This window comes from Macaca fascicularis, chromosome 7, assembly GCF_037993035.2.
Source record: "Macaca fascicularis isolate 582-1 chromosome 7, T2T-MFA8v1.1".
In the NCBI taxonomy this organism is placed as follows: domain Eukaryota; kingdom Metazoa; phylum Chordata; class Mammalia; order Primates; family Cercopithecidae; genus Macaca; species Macaca fascicularis.
The window spans coordinates 56,586,938-56,609,490 of record NC_088381.1 but is presented as its reverse complement, the minus strand read 5'-3'; the positions used below and the strand labels follow the sequence as shown (position 1 = coordinate 56,609,490).

At 43.9% G+C, this 22,553-nt stretch overlaps 1 protein-coding gene across 7 annotated transcripts in view; it reads left to right on the top strand.

Annotated features, from left to right (window-relative positions):
• Window positions 1-22,553, top strand: part of RASGRF1 (Ras protein specific guanine nucleotide releasing factor 1) — a 320,023-nt gene that overhangs the window by 106,129 nt on the left and 191,341 nt on the right. For 6 of the 7 annotated variants that reach the window (XM_073996502.1, XM_045395885.2, XM_073996503.1 and 3 more), the window contains one exon: window positions 5,596-5,691. The exons of the other annotated variant lie outside the window; for it this stretch is intronic. The gene's annotated coding sequence lies outside the window, so the exon portion shown is untranslated. The remainder of the gene's footprint in view (window positions 1-5,595; window positions 5,692-22,553) is intronic. 7 annotated transcript variants of the gene reach the window in all.

Genomic DNA, 22,553 nt, shown 5'->3' with positions numbered 1-22,553 from the left:
TCCATGGGAGTCTGAATAGACACATTAATCCCTGGGCATAGGTGCCCAGTACAGATTAGCCCAATTTAAGCAAACAAAAAAATATGATGAAGATGTTTCTTCTGCTGAAAAGTGTTTATATCATTTGTCTCTTCACATTTTGAGATTGTATCTCTAATTCTAAAGTAATCCATGTTATTTACTTTAAAAAATTTTTTTAAACATAAAATATACTGAGCAGCTTTCACTCAAACCAAAATTAAGCACTTTTTGCTAATCCCACCGTTTCGTTTAGTCTATAAAGAAGTGAATGCTTCCCCCCTCTCCCAACGCCTCTCCCTACTGGCAACAACTATTAACTCCCTGGTGGTTCCTTCCAGGCCTTTATCTCTGTTTAAATAAACACATGTTGACATATGCAATAGATAAATAATGATCAAAGGCATTCTAAGTATCTTCCTCATGTAAGAAAGAATAATAAGCATGGTAAATAAGAAGAAAAAAACATAATGTTTTAAAATATAAATAGAAAGGGCACCCTATCAGTGGACTGACCCTGCACAGCTGCCTCCCACGCTGTGCCCTGGGTCAGTGGGCAGCCAGGGCTGCAGGGAGTGGCTGTGACTCAGTCTGACTACTGACCCAGGCAGACAGGGGAATGCAGGCAGGAAATGTCAGGAGCCCATCAGGGGAATGGGGTTTATCGATGTGGCATCGGCACCTGCCTCTGGGGAGCTTCAAGAAGTGCTCTGCATCGAGCTGACAGGTCCATTAGTTGTCAGCTCTGGCCATATCTTACTGGACTGGCAAAGCAGCCACAGCCAGCCGGAAGACACGCCCAGATAACACGATCCTGCAGGGTGTAACAGGACATCATGCTTTTGCTGGTAGTCATAATAAATACCAATTGCTGAGTAACAACAACACAGGGCGTTTTTTGCTGGTATCCTATTTAACCCCCTCACAACACTCCTGAAAGATATATAGCTATTATTGACCCCACTTGCAAATGGGGAAACCGAGGCTCAGAGGAGTGAAGTTACCGATCCAAGATCACAGGAAAAGGGAGAAAGCCCACATTTTCATCACATTCCCTGTGGTCAGAGGTGCAGTGCATGGTCTCATACTCTTCATGTTACCCCACAGGAAAGATAATTTTCTCCCCACTTCACAGATGAGGAAATCGAGACTGAGAGAAGTCAAAATCTGCATCCTCCCAATCAGAAAACCCTATTCTTCCCTTCTGGGGCCCAGCGTGGAGGTGGTGCTGGGAAATTCTGAGAAGGGCAGGTTGCATAACATCCTCGTTCTCCGCCAAAAGCTGCAAACACCCACTTACCCCATTCACGAATCTGGGCAATGAGTGGTGGGAGTCAGGGAAAGATATTTTAAAAAATTATCTTCAGTCAGGGAATTTCACAGTATAATTATATAGTGAGGACACCAAATTAGCAGAAAGAGGGGACTGCCAGATGCAGCAGCCACACACCACTGCCTACATCCCCATGTTCGCAGCCGGCTCACAGCCTCTGGGGTGGGCTGGGGAACTCTCCCTCTAGATCCTAAATACACCCGACTCTTCAACTAATAGAAAGACATCACTGGAAGACTCCACAAAGACCATACACCCCAATCCCCTCACCTTACACTTAAGGAAACTGAGGTCCCAGACAAGAATTTGTGTGTTTGAAGTCACACCCTGATAGGCTCAGGACTAAGGGCTGGTCCTCTAGCTCCAGCCCCTGCCTCCAGACCCACCCAGCTCCTCTGGAGCCAAGAGACAGAAATAAACCATGCTTGGGCTTTTAGAGTCCAAAATAAATGCATGTACAGCTCTTTCCATTGTTACCATGGTTATAGATAACAAGGGCTGTGGCAAAGCACAGCAAATTAGTTAATGATGAAAGAGAAACTTCCAACAGTGACATGTTCTGCATGAACAAACTGCTTTCCTGATTCAGTGGCAGGCTGGACCCCGGTGGCAGGGCAAGTGTCTGCGGTGAGCGGGAGAGTAATTACAGTGGAGGTAAGAGCAGGCATAGCATGTTATTTATGGCCTGTCTCCGCCTTCCTCTCTCCCTCTGTAACCAAACAGAATGTGAACAATGGAAGACTCACATGATCTGTTTCAGCCTTGCCTCCCAGGCCATCAGGAGAGGTGTTGGTTGTGTTCTCTGTGAGACCCACAGGGAGGCAGCAGCTGGCACTCGGCAGGATGGGTGGTCAGCACTTGAGCTCAGGAGTTTGAGACCAGCCTGGGCAACATAGTGAGACCCTATCTCTATCAAATATAATTTTAAAAATTACCCTGGCATGGTAGCATGTGCCTGTATTCCCAGCTACTTAAGAGGCTGAGTTGGAAGGATTTCTTGAGTCCAGGAAGTTGAGGCTGCAGCAGTGAGCCATGATCATGTCATTGCATTCCAGCCTAGCAGACAGAGCAAGTCCCCATCTCAAAACAAAAACAAAAAGGAATTTGGCAAGGCTAAAGACTTAAGTCTTCCATGAGGCCTTGCTTGATCACTCAGTGAATTTCCTCTTTGTCCTCAAGCTCCTGAGGCACCTGGCTCCAGTCCTTACCTGTGGTGGTTTGAAAAACTGGCTGCAGTTCTTCTCCCCGCTATATCCACACCTCTCGGCAATGTGACTTTGCTGCCTCCCCCATGAGGAGAAATAGTCCATTTCCCCTCCTCTTGACTCTGGACTGTCCTATTAACTCATTTTGACCAAGAGGATGTGTGGCTGTGCTATAAGAACTGAGTTCTTTGTCTCTGACCCAGGAGTCTCATGTCTTCTGCCAGAATCTATGTAACAGTTACACACTAACCTGTTAGCATATGAATAGGATAAAAATCAAATCTCAGATCTAATACAAACCAGCCATGTTCTTGCCCTAAGACCATCGCAGTCTCTGTTCCCTCAGCATGGAATATATTTCCCTCACCAATTCACATGGCTTATTCTCTAACTTCCTTCAAATCTGCATTAGTCCTTCCTCTGTGAAGCAGATGCTGCAATAGATTAATCATGCAAGGCTTTTATTCCTTTTGCCTTGCAAAAGGAATTAGGGATGGAGCAGAGGAAGGCGGGGGCTGTAGCTAGATCATGAGGCAAGTCTGATCCCAAGAGAAGGAGAAAAGAGAGAAGGTAGAGTGGAAGCCTCCTCTAGTGCTGGGCAGGCTAAGGAAGTTTTGACAAAACCATCAGGGAGTCCCTGAGCTAAAGTGTGCTGATGAGGAAGTCCCAACTCTCCCGGGAGACATAGCCTTCACACAAAAGCAGCGATGAATTTCAAAATGAAATAGCCATGGCCTTCCATCAGTTATGCTCCCTGTAGAAGGTCTTGCAAGACACTTTATCATGGCCACCATAAGACCTCTGCTGAGATGCCCCAGTCTTCCCTGATCATGCCGTATGAAAGAGCAAGTCCCCCTCAACACCCTTTCATTCTTCCCTATTTTATGCTTTTTCATTGCTCTTATCACCACTGATTATGTAATTACTTGCTTACTTGTAAATTTTCCAATCTCTGACCACTAAAAGGTAAGCCTCATGGCAGCAGAAATTTTTGTCTGTTTTGTTCTCTGCTATATCCTAGGACATAGTCTCTGAATAGTCTCTGGCACTCAAAAAATGGCTAAATGAATGAACAAATAAATGGATAAAATAAGAAATGTTTCCTGACAGGTGCTGAAGGGCCACTTTCAAACTGTATAAACCCCATGTTATAGGCTGAATATTTGTGTTCTCTTAAAATTCATATGCTGAAGCCCTAACCCTCAATGTGATGATATTTGGAGATAGGGCCTTTGGGGGGGTAATTAAGGCCAGATGAGATCATGAGGGTGGGCCCTCATGATGGAATTAGTGCCCTTATAAGAATAGACCAGAGTGTTTGCTCTCTCTCTCCACGAGCAGAGGAAATGCCGCAGGAGCACACAGCAAGAAGGCAGCCATCAGCAAGTCAGGAAGAGAGTCCTTAACAGAAACCAAATCAGCCAGCTCCTTGATCTTGGACTTTCCCACCTCCAAAACAGTGAGAAATAAATGTCTGTTATTTAAGCCATCTGGTCTGTAGTATGTATTTTATTATAGCAGCCTAAACTGACTAAAACATCCCAAGTTCGATGTTAGGTAATACTTATCAGGAAGTTTTTGGAACACTCCAAGTAATGTTCCAAACTAAGCATGTCTTATTCTACATAACTTTGAATGCCAGCAGGAAGTGGGACCACCTTTCTTGTGGCTTCTACTAGTTCACAAGGAGACAGGAAATTGTATATTTGTAGCTGGTAGTGACAAGTATATATAGGGAGGGGAAGGGGACAATATCTTTGGTTAAGCATCTAATTTTCCATCCACTTAAATTTTCTGTCTCAGAAAATTCCCATCTTGTCCTGGACACTCACACACAGCAGTGCCCCAGGAGACACGGTGTCAGGCGACAGTGGGTTGGTCTTGATATCTAATCAGCCTCAGAGCTCTGGGGCAGTTTTCCCTACCTTGTTACTATGGCAATACGGTACCCAGCTGCAGGTGCCCACCTGTCACCAAAACCAGGGCCAGACTCTGACTGCATCTGAACATGCCTGTCAGTGTGGGGAAGGAGGAAGCAAATGTGAAAAGGCCTTATGTAGCCCCAGGAAATTGTAGGTGCTAGTTAGGAAGCAAGTCTGGGATGCAGATCTCTTGACTTTCTCAGCTGGACGCCTGAGTCCCCTTGGTGTCTGCACAAAATCCCAAGGCTGCCCTCTTTCTGTGGCAGGCCAGCTGTGAGCATACAAGGTACCTCAACTCCTATAGGCAAGCACTGGTGGGTTCAAAATTCAAGAGAGGCTGCCACCGTAATTCCTGCTTCCACCAGAAATTCTTAATCTGCTTATACCTGAGGCTCATCCCCCATATCTGTTACTTGTTCCCATGTTCACCTCCAAACCAAGGATGGGGGTCCAGGCTCCATCCTGTTCTCCTATCTGTTGGTACCTGCTTACCCATGTGATCCTCTCCCCATGACTTACTGTGTCTGCAGCAGCAGTGGTATCTCTAAGGAGACAAAAGGCATGCCAAGATGTGTCAGTTCCAGATTGCCAGGCCAGGGCTCCAGGTTCTGTGATCACTCTCACTGCTGAGGCCTTCAGGGAGCTCTCCTCTCCTTATCCATCCCCCAGAGAGACCAGTTGGTCACTCTTTACCATGCCATACCACCTTCCTGGACCAGGACCCTTCTTCCTCTTTACCGGGGCCATTGCATCAGCCTCCTAAACCATCCCCTGCTGCCACTCTTCCCTGCCTGCTGGGCCCTGAAGTGATGTGGAATCAGGATCTCACAACATTTTTATGAATGCCACTCTTCTGACTCCTGGCCCAAACCTCTCTCCATCAGGACTCAAAGCTGATTGATATGGTTTGTCTCTGTCTCTACTCAAATCTCATGTCAAATTATAATCCCCAGTGTTGGAGGAGGGGCCTGGTGGGAGGTGATTGGATCATGGGGGTGGTTTCTAATTGTTTAGCACAATCCCCCTAGTGCTGTCTCCTGATAGAGTTCTCATGAGATCTGGTTGTTTGAAAGTGTATATCACCACCACCTTCACTTTTTCTCTTCCTCCTGCTCAGCCATGTGAGACTCACCTGCTTCTCCTTCGCCTCCCGCCATGACTGTAAGTTTCCTGCGACCTTCCCAGCCATGCTTACTGTACAGCCTGCAGAACTGTAAGTCAATTAAACCTCTTTTCTTCATAAATTACACAGTCTCAGGTAGTTTTTTATAGCTGCATGAGAACAGACTAATACACTGATCCTCAGGGCAGACCAATGGTAACGGTCTTGGGGGGAAGAAAGGACAATCACTGACATCCTCCCATTCTCCTTATTTCCCCATCTTTGCATATACCCCTAACCCTCCCTCCTTCCCTAGGCCAAAACAAAAGCCTCACACATATTAACACAAGCAACCAGATCCCTGGAGAACAAGGTGTCCTCCATGCCAGATGTATGCACATGGCAGCTCTGCTCCAGTCAGGGTGCCCTGTTATGTCCATAGATGTGGTAGTAGTATTTTCAGCTGTAAGACTACTCACAGCTGCAAGTAACAGAAACCCAGCACAGCATTCCACACATTGATTCTGTCCTGTAAGAATTCCAGAGGCAGGGCAATTCCAGATTTGATCAGTTCTGCAGGTCAGTATTATTAGGGTTCTTTCCATTTGCCCTTTCTACCATCATCAGGTTAAGAGGCCTCATCTCCCCTTCGTGGTCTCAAAATGTCCACCACAGTTCCAGGTATCACATGCAGACCAACAGGAAGCAGCAGTATGAAATTACTTCAGAGCCAGGGAATCTTTCCCAGAATGCTGGGTGCAGTGGCTCCTTCCTGTGGTCCCAGCTATTTGGGAGGCTGAGGCAGGAGGATCACTTGAGCCCAGAAATTTCAGGTCAGCCTGGGCAACATAGCAAGACCACCATCTCTAAAAAACCAAACCAAACCAAAACAAAACAAAAACAAGAAAAATATTTCCCAGAATTGCCCTGATGGTCTTCCCATCACATCTTGGCCAGAATTGTGCCCCACATCCATTCCTATGTCAGTCACTGGCGAGGGGAATGGAACTCCCGCGATTAGCTTAAAATAATAAAGAGTCACACCGCCTTGGGCTAGAGCAGGGTTCTATTCACCTGATACTGAACTAAACTGGGCTAGCTGCTGAGGAGACAGACGATCAGCTGGTCTGCCTAGATATTCATACTTAACTGGCTCCAACCAGGTATGGCCAGTCCCTCTTCAAGGACAGGCCCAGGCCTGGATCTGGGAGCAGAAGATTGGGGAAAGCAAAGGACCAGTGACAGACAGACACCGAGGACATTTCTGCAATGGTCCAACCAAGAAAAGATGGATGCAGAACAACGGCAGTGGTGGTGAAAGTAGAAAAGAGAAGACAGAGGCAAGAAAAAATTAGCATTAGAATCAGTGAATTGTGGCAACTCCTTAGATATAGAGGATATGGGAAGAAGGGGTAAAAGATGACTTGGAGTTTTCCAACCAGGGTAATTTTGGGGATGGTATAGGCATTGGTATTGACTAGGCTGGACATATTTACTCTGGCTCACTGGGAAGGGCAATGTGCATGTGTACAAAACTTGAAGTTGTCAGGGCTTTTCCATTCTCATTGGCCTCATTAGTTCCTCACAGCAACTTTGCAAGGCAGGCAAGGTGGGACAGGTAATGGCATTCCCATTTTACAGGTGAGGGAAATTGGCATGTTGGCATGGGTCTCAGGCCCTTGGGGTGACACAGCCTGGAGCTGGGACACAACCTGGGCACCAGGACTGGGGATCAGGCCAATCTGAGTTGGGGTCTTCTTGATTGCTGCATTCATTCAGTCTTTGCCCAGGAGAAACTGTACCTGCCTCCATTTTCTGGCTTGAAAAGTTGAAATTTCTTCTTTGTCTGTGGTTCATACCAAAAGTCCTCTTATTGGTCATTCTCAAAGGGATCAACTTCCTTGTACTCTATTTAACTGATATTTTTAAAGTATCATAATTGGATGTTTATGCTATTATATCAGATTAGGGAAGGACTTTTCAAATATTACTTAAACCCAGAGGCTGAGAAAAAGAACGAGAGAGAGGGAACGAAGGAAGGAAGGAAGGAAGGAAAGAAGGAAGGAAGGAAGGGAGGGAGGGAGGGAGGGAGGAGAAAGGGGGAAAGAGGAAAGTAGGGGGGAGAGAGAGGAAGAGAGGAAAGAAGGAAGGGAGGGAGAGAGAGAGAAGGAAGGAGAGAGAAAAGAGAGAGAAAGAGAAGATAAAGGAAAAGACTAATAAATTTAAATTTTTAGAAATAAACATTGCAAAGACCATAATGAATAAAATCAAAATGCAATCTAGGAAAATACAGCATTTGCAAATCATATTACAAAGGGCTAATTATCCTAATAGATAATTAGCTCTAATTATCTAAACTATCTAAATAATTAGATAATAGAGAAAGAGCTCTGCATATCAATCTTTAAAAGAGAAGAAAGACCAACAAACAAATAAGAAAATGGTAAAGGAAATGAACAGAATTCAGAAAAGAAAATACATATATTTGTTGAACCTGTGAAAATATACTCAACTGCAAATTAAATGCACTGATAAATCATTTTTCACCTGACAGTTTATCAAGAAGCAAAAAGATTGACCCTGTCTTTGTGAGGTGTAAGAGAAACAGGGATTCTCATACATTGTGACAGAAGAATTAACTGTTATGAATTTTATGGAAGAGAAGCAATATCTGTCATTATTACAAAGATATATGTCCTTTCACCCTGAAATTCCACTTCTAGAAATTTCTTCTCCAGAAATACTTGCACTTGCACCATATTACAAATATACAAAGTATCTTACAATATTGTTTGTAAAAACAAAACATTGAACACTACCTAAAAGTCTATCAATTGCAGACTGGTTATTAAATTATGACATGCCCATCTTAAAAATCAAGAGCTTTGATTGGACTGATACAGAATAACCTTTAAGAAATATTAACTGAAAAACAAAGTGAAGTATATACATAGTACAGTGCCATTCATGAAAAATAAATATATTTATTTAGTGGTAATTGCACATACAAGTGTAGAACATCCCTGGAAGGATAAATGAGAAACTGGTTACACAAGTTGTCCCTGGGGAGGGAAACCGAGTAACTGGGAACAGGAAAACAAGAGAAGACTTTTTACTATAAATGCTTTCATAGTTTTAAATGTTGGTACCATATGAATTTATTATCTCTGAATAAATTAGATACAAAACAAAATTGAAATGAAAAACACACTGAAAGGATGAAAACTTTAATTAGCATGTGCTGGTTTAGAGTGTTAGAAATGGATATTGTATTAGTTCTCTATGCTGCATAATGAGTTATCACAAACTTAGCAGTTTAAAACAACACACATTTATCATTTCGCAGTTTCCCTGGGTCACAAGTCCAGGCACAGCTTAGCTGGGTCATGTGCTCAGTCTCTCAAGGGTACAATCAATGTATCAGCTGGGCTGCAGTCTCATCGGGAAGTTTGACTGGGGAAGAATTTAAGTCAAGTTTGTTCAGGTTGTTGGCAGAATTCATTTCCATGCAGCTGCATGGCTGAGGGTCCTGACTCTTTGCTGGCTATTGACAGGACATCTCTCTTAGAGTCTAGAGGCTTCTTGCACTTCACTGCCACGTGGGATTCTTCAGCATGGCTGCTCACTTCATCAAACTCAACAAGGGCATCCCTCCCTCCATCTGCCAAGATGAAGTCTTACATGACGAAACATAATCACAGAAACATAATCTCATCACCTTTGCCACACTCCATTGGTGAGAAGCAAGTTGCAGGTTCCACTCACATTCAAGGACAGGGATTACACAAAGGGCAAACACCAGGAGGTGGAGATTGTTGGGGAGCACCTCAGAGTCTGTTTGCTGCAGATAAGATTTTTGAGGAAACAACTTTGTGTGCTTACATGTTTTTCTTAATGGATATTTTTTGTGCAATTCCTATATACCAAGGACCATATTTGGCAGTAAAGTGGCAGCAGAAAATAATATAAATAGGCTATATGTGTTCCCAGACTTGTCTCTCTCCCCTCCTGCCTCCCAACTCAAGGTTTTGGAAGCCTTTGCATTCGGAACTAATCCTGCCTGTCCCCTGCTCCTCTGAGGAATCAGTGTGGGGAGGTCCAATTAAAAAGCTCAAGGCAAGAGCCAACACTGAGAAAAATGCAAAACTTAATGTGTGTTGTGCTGAGGATTGTGAAGGAAAGATAGAGACAACCAGTAACACCCACGGGCTGCTGAACTGTTAGTGTTCCCCACCACCACCACCAGCCTCCAGTTGGCTATGGGGGATGCTCACTGTGAAGGTGACAGGCATCTAGGGCCTACTGAGATTGGGGAGGGGAGGGGTCTTCAGACACCCCAAGTTCTTTTTGGCCAATCCTCTCCAAAGCACCATCTTTGTCCTGGGAGCCCTCTCACTACTAGGATCTCCTACCTTGGGTCAGAGATTTCCCCCACACCAAGAAATGAGAGCTTCTTTTGACCAGCACCCTTAGGGGTCCTCCAAGTAAGGCCAAGCTGGTTGAATCCACCATGACCTCCTGTCTCCTCTGGCCACACCTGTCATTCCCGTGGTCCCCACTCAGAAGATCAATCATGGATTTTCTCCCAGGCCCCTTTGTAATTAAACTTTTGTGACCTAAGTTCCTTGGGTAGCTCTGGGCCTATGCATTTCATACTAGACTTACAAGAGTAACATGTGCCTTAATGTGGCCAGGCACGGGGGTTCATGCCTGTAATCCCAGCACTTTGGGAGGCCAAGGCGGGTGGACCACCTGAGGCCAGGAGTTCAAGACCAGCCTGGCCAACATGGTGAAACCCCGTCTCGACTAAAAGTACAAAAGTTAGCTGGGCATGGTGGCAGGTGCCTGTAATCCCAGCTACTCGGGAGGCTGAGGCAGGAGAATCACTTGAACTCGGGAGGCATAGGTTGCAGTGAGCCAAGATCATGCCATTTGCACTCCAGCTTAGGGGACAAGAGCAAGACTTCCTCTCAAAAAAAAAAAAAAAAAAAAGAGTAACATGTACCTTAATGTGCCTTAATGTGTCACAAGTGTCATCATCATAGCTACTATGTATTGACTGTTACATGTCTCCAAGCTATAGTCCTGCTAGATGAGTGTTGTGAATTCCCGCTTGGTAGATGTGTAACTTCAGACCCAGAGAGTTTTGGAATTGCCTGAGGCCACTTGGCTCATGAATGAAGAAGCAGATTCAAACCCAAGCCTGCGGGACTGAAAGTCCCTTTTCTTCGTCTCCATGTGGCTGCTCGTTGCTCAATAACTCCAGGTCATGCAGTCAGCATTTCAGTGCAGCCACCATGCGGTGACTCATGGGGTCTCGGACTCCTTGGGTAGGGCCTCTCACTGCCATGGGAAGACAACCCTTCACTGACTTCCTTCTGGCAACTCTGCAGAGAGGCCTGGGAATGTCCTGTGCTCAAAGCTCAGAGTCCCCTTCTCTACCGTATTTAAGGGACTCTTCAGCAGCTGACCCAGACACTCAGGCCTCCTCTCCTCACCCCGCCATGTAGGAAGAGAAAAACTATTTCTGGGACACCCTTAGGACTCCCCTCTCCTGCCACATAAGACAGCAGCATCAGACCCAGAGCTGACAGGCCCTCCAAAGTCATTTGCTCCACATGTGTCTTTCAGTGCTTAACTACCTCTCCATCATATCCCCCAAGAGATATATCAGCTTCTGCTTGCATTCCTCCAATGATGTGATGGTGAGTTCACTGCTGGGCTCAGATAGCCCATGCCAAGCAAACCTGGTCTCCTCCTTAAAGGGCTGAATTTAATGGCCCAGCCAATGAGGGGACCTCTCCTGAAGTTAAGACACTGGAAGGCACTTCCAGGTAGAGGGATTTTTTTTATTATTTATTTATTTATTTATTTTTTTATTATTATTATACTTTAAGTTCTAGGGTACATGTGCATAACGTGCAGGTTTGTTACATATGTATACTTGTGCCATGTTGCTGTGCTGCACCCATCAACTCGTCAGCACCCATCAACTCGTCATTTACGTCAGGTATAACTCCCAATGCAATCCCTCCCCCCTCCCCCCTCCCCCCTGCCCATGATAGGCCCCGGTGTGTGATGTTTCCCTTCCCAAATCCAAGTGATCTCATTGTTCAGTTCCCACCTATGAGTGAGAACATGCGGTGTTTGGTTTTCTGTTCTTGTGATAGTTTGCTAAGAATGATGGTTTCCAGCTGCATCCATGTCCCTACAAAGGATACGAACTCATCCTTTTTTATGGCTGCATAGTATTCCATGGTGTATATGTGCCACATTTTCTTAATCCAGTCTGTCACTGATAGACATTTGGGTTGATTCCAAGTCTTTGCTATTGTGAATAGTGCCGCAATAAACATACGTGTGCATGTGTCCTTATAGCAGCATGATTTATAATCCTTTGGGTATATACCCAGTAATGGGATGGCTGGGTCATATGGTACATCTAGTTCTAGATCCTTGAGGAATCGCCATACTGTTTTCCATAATGGTTGAACTAGTTTACAATCCCACCAACAGTGTAAAAGTGTTCCTATTTCTCCACATCCTCTCCAGCACCCGTTGTTTCCTGACTTTTTAATGATCGCCATTCTAACTGGTGTGAGATGGTATCTCATTGTGGTTTTGATTTGCATTTTGTAGAGGAATTTTTTTAAAAAACTAATTATGGGAACAAGCCTGCATATCCTGTGTATGTACTCCAGAACCTAAAATAAAATAAAATTTTTTAAAAAACTAATTATGGGGACAAAAGCATTACAGAATAAGAGGCTAAACACCAAGACAAATCTAATTACCCCCCTGCCCACATGGGTGCCTGTCTTAGTCCGTTCTGTGCTGCTATAACAGAATACCTGAGACTGGGTAATTTATAAAGAACAGAAATTTATCACCCACAGTTCTGGAGTCTGGGAAGCCCAAAATCAAGGCATCAGCCTCTAGTGTTCGGTAAGGGCCTTCTTGTTGCATTCTCACATGGCAGGAGGCAGAAGATCAAGTGAAGGAATGCTGCATGGAGCCTTTTTTATAAGGGTCTTAATTCCATTCACAAGGACAGGAACTTTCATTGCCTAATCACTGCTTAATGACCCCAGTTCTTGATACCGTCACATTGACCACTAAGTTTTAACACCTGAATTTTGGGGGGACACACTCAAGCCACAGCAGTCCCTGCACCCCCAGGACAACGCTCAATCTCTCCCGTGTGTCATACAAAGACTTTCACCTTCAAAGGGCCCCAACATGATAACCCAGGCCCATTGCCTGCCATGCCCTGCTTCCTACTCACTCTACACTCCCACCAGCCCAACTATGCAGCTGCTTCCTGAAAAAAAGACCCATTTGCACTCCCCACATTGAGAGACGATGGTTCCCCTTCCCAGACTGCCCCGTCCCCTCCACTCTTCTTCACATGCCCTTATGCATTGTCTGAGCCTCAGTTCAGTCGTCAGCTCTTCTGTGAAGGCTCTGCCAGCCCCCCAGGAGTTAATCCCTCCCTTGCCTCCAGGTCTCTTGCAGTGCTTATAACAACGTAAATAGCTTCCATGGCCTGAACACCTAATAGGGTACCAGGTCCTATGCTAGCACCTGGGCATGCCTCAGCTCTAGCTTTCATTAAGAACCCTTTGTAGAAGGCATTATTATCCTTAAAAATAAAAGCAGTCAGTGAGAATAGACTTAGAGATACTGCCTAGACCAAGTTCACATGGCTGGCAGCGGATCCAGGATTTAAATCCAGGTCTGTCCTCTTTCCACACCTACAATTACATTGGGATACTTCCCTCCCACTCTGGGCCAGTGTTTCTTAAACTCTTCTGGACTTTGGCCCTCATTAACAAATACGTTGTATATTTCAATCTAGTACTCACCTACACACATAAATTTTCAGAAAACAATATCTACCCTTTCTACTTTCAGTCCCTCTGATCTTCTCTATTTTGTTTCATTTTCTTATATGCTGGTCATGATCCACTAAATCGATTTTGTTATGGGGTGGGGATTCCCAGTTTTAAAATACTGCTGTGGATTGGCAGCTCCTGCATTTACAGGGCTTGGCACACAATAAGTACTCACTCAATCCCCAAGCCTGACTTCCATTGAGCCAGCCCTCTGCCCTGGCCTTGGGAAATAACTGATCCCTGAAAGCCAATAGGCAAGATCCCTGGGGCCTCACAACCTTGGTGCTGAATCCATTTCTCCCAGTGTTAAATTCAGAAAGCAGCAGAAGCTTTCAGAAGAACAGCTGGAGATTTAGTCTGGCTGGGAGAACATGGCTAGTCAGCAGGTCCAAGGCAGCAGCACCTTATGAGGCTCTCTGGTCCCAAGGGCCCATGTCAGGGACCTGCCATGGTGGTCGCACAGTCTGGCCTGGGGGCAGAGCAGGAGTGGCAAGGGTCAGAGGCGTAGACTCGGATGCTGTGAGCTTCCTATGCCACCCTCCATGGGCAGTGGCACATGCCAGCCGGGCAGTGACAGGCAGGTAAGTTTCATCAGCCCTGGATTTCGCCTCTGACTAAACAGTGACTGAGCTCACTAGGACGATGGGTTCTAAATTTAGCACCAAACTCTGCGAAACTGGTGCATTTGCCCCCACTGCCTGTGGCAAAGCGGGCTGCGAGGGTGCTGCTTCATTCTTCCCACTCCACCTGGGCTGTCCTGTGGCCCAGGAGTCCCGCTGACTCACCTGGGGCTGCCAGGGTGGCAGGAAGCACACCTTACCCACGTCCTCTGAAAAGCTGCTGTTCAGCTGGGGGAAAGGGGTGCAGGTGAAACCTTCAGGGAGCTCTCAGTTTCTAAGGCCTGACAGGTCTGTCAGTATCCCCACTGACTCCATCAGTATCTGCCTCTGCAGCCCTCCTAATGCCTCACCCCACAGCCTGAGCTGAGCCTAGTCCCAACCAGCTCTATGCAGGGGGGGCCTCAGGCCTCTGTGCCACTGTGCCTCCGTACTTTGGAGCTGAGGGCAGTCTCCTAGGGTTGGGCAATGATAGCTCCTGCTCTATCATCCAGCCCTAAGAGCTTTTCTTGCAAGAGTGAATGCTGGGCATATACACAGCTCTTGAATTACAGGTTGCAACTGGGCTCTCTGAATCCTTGGGTCGTCTCCCTTCATCCTCACTAAAACCCTGTGAGATAGGGATTATGATGAACTCATTTCACGTAATGGAAAACTGAGGCTTGCAGAGGTTCACTAACTTGTGGGACATTATACAGCTGGGCCAGTGCAATACCAGACCCCTGCTTTTAATGGCCTCAACTCCACTTGCTTCTATGCCTGGGAACCTGCCCTAAACTTTGTCCTGGAACTTTGCCCAGCTGTTGGTATCACTGACCTCCCAGAGCCTGTGAAATAGAGCCTGTGTTAGGATAAGACTCTACAGCTAGAGTTCCTTGCTAGCTGTGTGAGTCTGGGTGTGTTAATTAGCCTCTCTGAGGCTGTTTCCGCATCTGTAAAGGAGGGGTGACTCTTCGTAATCTGTCCAGTTGGCTAGGCTGAGCTCCATTTTTCAGAATTCACTTCCCTGTGTATTTCTGGCTAGGATGGCTCACAGGAAACCTTCGAGCAACAGCTTTGCAGGGCGGAAGTGAAGCTGGTAGCCTTTTTGTAGCTCACACAGGTTGTCGCTTACCTGCTGGCCTACCTCTTTGGTGTGGGACCTGCGACTTTTCTACCTTCCCTGAGATCTACATTCAGCTTCTTCAACCTCTGAGCCAGGTCTGTGTATTCAGCTCCATGACGGCGCACCAGCTTCCCCTAAGGATGCCCAAACTGCCAAGGCTGGAGGTGCAAGAACCGACATGGCTCGCAGGCTGTCCTCATGGTTTCCACCTTCCCCCCTAGTTTGCCTGGGTCTTTCCTAATTTTAAAACTGAAAGTCTTGAATCTCTGGAAACCCCTTCAGTCCTGGAAATACAGGAGAGTTGCTCCCCTTGTTCTAGTTTGTGCTCATAGGGTCCAGCTGGTTCTTGCTCTCTCCTGCTCATTCATCTCCATTCCCAGCTGCTTGCCCTGTGGAATCCAAGGTTCCGCATTAGATGCAATGAACTAGCCTCACAGAGATTGCTTAACCAGCCTCCACATTGTGAAGGTCAAACTTCAATGATAAATCCTGAGAGATAGATAAGATAGAGAGGAGGAGAGACAGAGAGATGGGGGGAGAGAGAGAGGAGAGAATTATCAGGTGGTAACAGTGTTTGCCTCATGGAGCTGTGAACGTTAAATGAGATACACACATGCACAGTGCCTGGCGTAGAGGTAGCAGTCCAACCATATTAGATGTTATTGTTGTTATGTAGCCTTTGCTACTTAATGAAGGTCACAAATTGCTCAATTGTAAGATGGCAGTAGCAGTAGCTGATCCTCCGATCTGCAGCGCCACAGATTGTAGGTGAAACTAATCTAGGATGATAGCACTTGTCTTTGGCAAAGACGCTAACTGGGAGGGGCATCAGGGAACTTGCTGGGGTGCTGGCCAAGTTCTGCCTTGATGGTGGTGGTGGTTACGTGGTATACACATATATGAAGCTTCATTGAGCTATACATGTAAGATGTGCACACTTCACTGCAATATGTTATAACCCAACAAAATGTCAAACTTAAAAATAATGTAGTGGATAAACCAGGAGAACTAATTCCCCTCTGCCATCAATTTGCTGTATGACATCATGTAACTTCTTTGGATCACAGTTATCACATGCATAAATTGCATAAGCCTTATCAGAGGTCAGGAAACTGACCCAAATGATCTCCTTGTCTCCAAATTCTCTGGATTTGTTTCAAAATAAACAGAAGAGAAGAAGTAGCTACAGAGGAGGCCCATGAAGAATTGAGGCACAACCAGTAAACAGGAACTGGGCTGCCTTTTATGGGGTGCCTAGTACTCGCATTTCTAGGCACTATCCTTTGGACAAAGACAGTTGTCGCTTTATGTCTACACAGGAAACACCTCTATGAAAATGCTTCAGAATGCCAGAGGTGCTGTGGACTCACGTTAGATGTGGATACCTGGGCCTGGTAGCAGTCACTGGGGGATGGCAAGGGAAGGTATATGCCTGAGACCTTGTCACCTGGAGAAGGAAGGATGAAATGCTCGTGCCTATAGACCCACTAAGTGCTGGGCTCAGCACCAGGTGATTCACACACACCATCCCATTTTACCCAACAGTGGCTTAATGTGCAGTCACAAAAAAACAGACATGTGGGAACTTAGATTGTATATTCTTCACTCATTTGCATTTCCTAATTTTTTACTATATTTACACAGCAAAAAAAAACCCTATAGAAATTAGAAATTGAAAAATATACAACTGTCAAAGAAATTATTTTTCTCTCTGTGGCAAGGGGTGACTACGTTCTGATTTCAGGAATCAGTTGCACATAATTCTAAACAGTCCTAAATTAAGGCAAAGTTAGGCAGTTATTGTACCAGTTGTATCATCCAGGGACTGTGATTGCCCCAATTGCCACGTGTTTGATTTCGACTTTGATTAACTGAAAGCAAGCTCAGTTGGAGGCAGGGAGACTAGTCGAGAGGCTCTGGCAATAGGAAACAGTCAAAGCGCTACTGAACCCTGTTGCTATAGCAACAGCACAGCAAAGCTATTTAGTTGTTAACTCCTGAGAGAAAAAGCAGGACAAAAATTAGTGTAAAGTTATAGCACAATTTGGACTGCAGGTATTTAACCTCCTTCCCCGCAATGCTCCTGTGAGTATATTCAGCATGTTCCCAGCTAGCTGAAGCTGTGCTCTCTCTCTTCCAGGCCAGAAACCATATCTGAACCAGCGAGAGTAGAGTTATTTGAGGATGATCCCTAGAACGGAGCTTTCAAATCACACTGTGCAAATGAATCCCCTGGGGACTTTGTTAAAATGGAGAATCTGACTTGCAAGCTCTCAGGTGATGTGGATGCTGCTGATCCACAAAACACACTTGGAGTAGCAAAGCCCTACTCTAGACTGCTAAACTTTTATGAAGGAAGGAACTGGAACAGGCATGTCTTGTTCTCTGCTGTATCCTCCAGGTCTAGCATGGTACATGATACAGAAGTGTGGAGGGGGAGGGCAAGGTTATTCAACAATTCAATAATGAATATCAGATTCATTCACATGCTTATACTGGCCTTTTTAACCAGAAAAGTGATGCATGTCCGAGGTAACATCATGAAACAGCAAGGCTTCCCTCCTCTCTGGGCTTCTGGACACCTTTTGGCAGGTCTTCACTTATTTTATTTTATCCTTTCAGAAAGTATTGTTAATACACATCTTTTTTCCTGACACAAATGGCAATATATTACAGGCATTACTCCATGTCTTGTGGCTTTTTTCATAATACCTATACTGGGAATTACTGAGTCTGAATCTTTGTGTCTACCTCAAAGTTTAGATGTTGAAACCTAACCCCCAAGGTGACAGTGTTGATGCAAGGCTTCGGGAGGCGATTGGGTCATGGGGTGGAGCCCTCATGAATGAGACTAGCACCCTTAAAAAAGAGGCCTGAGGGAGCTTATTAACCCTTTCACCTTTCCAGCTGTATGAGGACATAGAGAAAGCACCATCTATGAGGAACGGTCCCTCAACAGACACTGAACTTGCTGGCCTCTTGATATTGGACTTCCCAGCCTCCGGAACTATGAGCAATAAATTTCTGCTGTTTATTAATTCCCCCATCTCAGATTTTTGTTACAGCTGCCCAAAAGGACTAAAACAGAGATTGTTCCGTATCTGCGCATATAGATGTACTTCATTCCTTTAAACAGCCATATAGGAGTCTATTCCAAATGCATTTACGCATTCCCTTTTGCTGGACATTTCCCATTTTACAAGTCTTTTGCTGTTTCAAACTGTGCTACAATACACACCCTTGTATATGTATCTTTGTGCACATGAAAGTAATCTGTTGAATAAGTTCCTAGATGTGAACTCTGAGTCAAAGGGTGTCTGTACTTTTTATGATGCTAGATAATGTTTAATTGCCTACCAAAGGAGTTGCACCAATTTTGCAGTCTCATTAACATTTTATAAGAATGTCTGTTTCCCTGTACTTTAAATTCTATATACTGTCAGCTTTTAACCTAATCAACTTGATAAGTGAAAAAGGAGTCCTTGTTTTCATTTGATCTTATTAAATATGAATGAAATTGGGTATCTTTTCACATGTTTCTACACAATCGTATTAACTAGTAAAGTGTTATTTAGGAACATTATCAATGTTGCATATTGATCTGAGAACCAGAAGCCTGAATTCTCTTACTGTGTTTTTGTTTGTTTGTTTGAGACAGTTTCACTCTGTCACTCAGGCTGGAGTGCAGTGGCGAGAGCTCGGCTCACCACTACCTCCACCTCCTGGGCTCAAGAGATTCTTGTGCCTCAGCCACCCAAGTAGCTGGGACTACAGGCATGTGCCACCATGCCTGGCTAATTTTTTTTTTTTTTTTTTTTTTTGTATTTTTAGTAGAGATGGGGTTTCTCTGTATTGGCCAGGCTGTTCTCAAACTCCTGGCCTCAAGTGATTCACTTGCCTCGACCTCCCAAAATGCTGGGAATACAGTCATTGAGCCACTGTGCCTGGCCTCTCTTACTGTTTCTAATAGTGTTTTTTCAGTTGATTTGTTGAGTTTTCCAGTTATACAATCACAGCATTTGGAAATAATAATTTTGTCTTTTCCTTTATGATTTTTATTCGTTTTTAAAAATGTATTGTAGTAAAAAGAAACATGAGATCAACGCTCTTAATAAACGTGTAAAGTATATTTAACTACAAGCATAATTTTGTACAGGAGATCTCTAGAACTTATCTATCCTGTATAACTGAAACTTTTTATGCCCATTGAACAGCAAGTCCCAATTTCCCTCTCCCCCAAACTCACCTTTCTACTTTCTACTTCTATGGTTGACTACTTTAGATATGTCATAGAAGTGGAATCATGCAGTATTACTCTTCTGCAACTGACTTGTTTCACTTAGCATAATGCCCCCAGGTTCATCCATGTTGTCGAATATGGCAGGATTTCCTTCTTTTAAGACCAAATAACATGCCATGTACACCACATCTTCTTTATCCATTCATCCATTGATGGACCTTTAGGTTGCTTTTCACTCTCGGCTTACAATTTTTATACCTTTATTTCTTTCTCTTATTGTTTAGTGCTCTAGAAAAACTATCAGATAACAATGGTGAGAGTGAGCATCCTTATCTTCATGACTTTAACAGTATTAATAGGTTTTCATCGTGAAGAATAGTGCTTACTTTTGGTTTAAGATATATTTTTTGAACCAGGCATGGTGGTGCATGCCTGTAGTCCCAGCTACTTGGAAGGCCTAGGCAGGAGAATCCCTTTATCCCAGGAGGGAAGGGAGCTATGATTGCACCACTGAACTACAGCCTGGGTGAGAGAGAGAGAGAGAGAGAGAGAGAGAGAGAGAGAGATCCTGTCTAAAAAAATAAATAAATTATATATATATGTGTATATATATATATAAAATATATACACACACATATGTACTTGACTACAAGCACAATTTTATACAGCAATACAACATATATATGTATTCTTGTTTTATTAAGAAAATACCTGCTTTGTTATGAGTTTCCTTAATTCATATTGTATTAAACATTAAAATTTTTATTTTTATTCCATTTATTATTATTCCATTATTTATTTTTATTCCATTTATTTTTATCAGATTTATTATTATTCCATTAAACATTTGTAATGTTTAATAAAATAGGAATGATAGCAAATGAAGTATAAAAAACTTTTCTAATATTGAACCATCTTTAACTCCTGGAATGAGCCCCACTTGGTTATAGGCCTTTCTCTTTCTTTTAGTGTGCTGCTGATTTTCATTTGCTATTATTTTATTAGGATTTCGTATTGATCATCATAAGTGAAGTTCATTGCTATTATTCTTTTTTATGCTTTGCTGGATTTGAAATCCATATCACACTGGTTTAAGGCAAAATTTGTAGTGTTTCTTTTGCAGTCCTCTAATACAATTTAAGGGGTTTTGCAACTCTGTTTTCCTTCACATTTGATAGAATTTCATTTTTTTCTTTTTCTAAATTTCATTTCATTTTTAATTGACACATAATAATTGTACATATTTATGGGAAACAATTTGATGTTGTGATACTTATAAACATTGTGAATCATCAAATCAGGGTAGTTAGCAAATCTGTCATCTTAAATGTTTATTATTTCTTTTTGGTAAGAACATTCAAAATCTTCTCTTCTAGCTATTTTGAAATAAACAATATATTATTGTTAACTATAGCCATAAAGAATTCAATTTTTGTTTGGAAAAAAAAAGACTTGTAAAGTCAAAAATAGCCCAGCAATGGGGAAATGATTAAATGCATTTGGAATGAAATGCTACAAAGCTGTTTAAAGGGAAGGGGTAACTCTTTGGCAAATTTCTCATTTTATTCCACAACAATCCATCAGGTGGATTTAGGTCTTCTGTCTGTAACACAATTAATTTGGGAACTTTATATTTTCCAAGAAAGTAATCCAGTTTCTTCAAATTTTTTTACATGGAAATAAATATTTTCTTAAATCTTAATTTTCTTTGTTTCTATGATTATTTTTCCATTCTCATTTCAAATTTTTTATATTTTATATATTTATGTTTTCTCCCTTTTTGTCTTGTGTATGTTAACTAGTGATTGATTAATTTCATTATATATTATGTTTATGTTGCTCGGTACTTCTCCCTGCTGCCTTCATGTGAAGAAGGATGTGTTTGCTTCTCTTCCACCATGATTGTAAGTTTACTGAGGCCTCCCCAGCCCTGCAGAACTGTGAGTCAATTAAACCTCTTTCCCTTATAAATTACCCAGTCTTGAGTATTTCTTCATAGCAGCGTGAAAACAAATTAATACAGTAAATTGGTCCTGCAGAGAGTAGGGTGCTACTATAAAGATACCCAAAAATGTGGAAGCGACTTTGGAAACGGGTAACAGGCAGAGGTTGGAACAGTTTGGAGGGCTCAGAAGAAGACAGGAAAATGAGGGAAAGTCTGGAACTTTCCAGAGACTTATTGAATAGTTTTGATCAAAATGCTGATCGTGATATGGACAATGAAGTCCAGGCTGAGGTGGTCTCAGATGGAGATGAGGAACTTATTGGGAACTGGAGCAAAAGTGAATCTTGCTATGTTTTAGCAAAGAGACAGGTGTCATTTTGCCCTGCCCTAGAAATCTGTGGCATTTTGAACTTGAGAGAGATGATTTAGGGTATCTGGCGGAAGAAATTTCTAGGCAGCAAGGCATTCAAGAGGAAGCAGAACATAAGAGTTTGGAAAATTTGCAGCCTAACAATGCAATAGGAAAGAAAATCCCATTTTCTGGGGAGAAATTCAAGCCAGCTGCAGAAATTTGCATAAGTAACAAGGAACTGAATGGTAATGACTAAAACAATGGAGAAAATGTCTCCAGGGTATGCCAGAGATCTCCATAGTAGCCCCTCCCATCACAGGCCCAGAAGCCCAGGAGGGAAAAAAATGGTTTCAGAGGTTAGGTCCAAGCCACCCCCCTCCCCCACCACCCCTCCCCACCCAGGGCATCCTCAGGACATGGTGCCCTGTGTCCCAGCTGCTTTAGCTCCAGCTGTGGCTAAAAGAAGCCAAGGTATAGCTTGGGCTGTTGCTTCAGAGGGTGCAAGCCCCAAGCCTTGATGGCTTACACATGGTGTTGGGCCTGTGGGTGCACAGAAGTCAAGAATTGAAGTTTGGAAACCTCCACCTAGATTTCAGTGGATGTGTGGAAATGCCTGGATGTCCAGGCAGAAGTTTGCTGCAGGGGCGGAGCCCTCATGGAGAACCTCTGCTAGGGCAGTGTGGGAGGGAAATGTGGGGTTGGAGCCCCCACATAGAGTCCCCACTGGGACACTGCTTGGTAGAGCTGTAAGAAGGGGGCCACCGTACTCCAGACCTCAGAATGGTAAATCCACTGACAGCTTGCACCATGCGCCCAGAA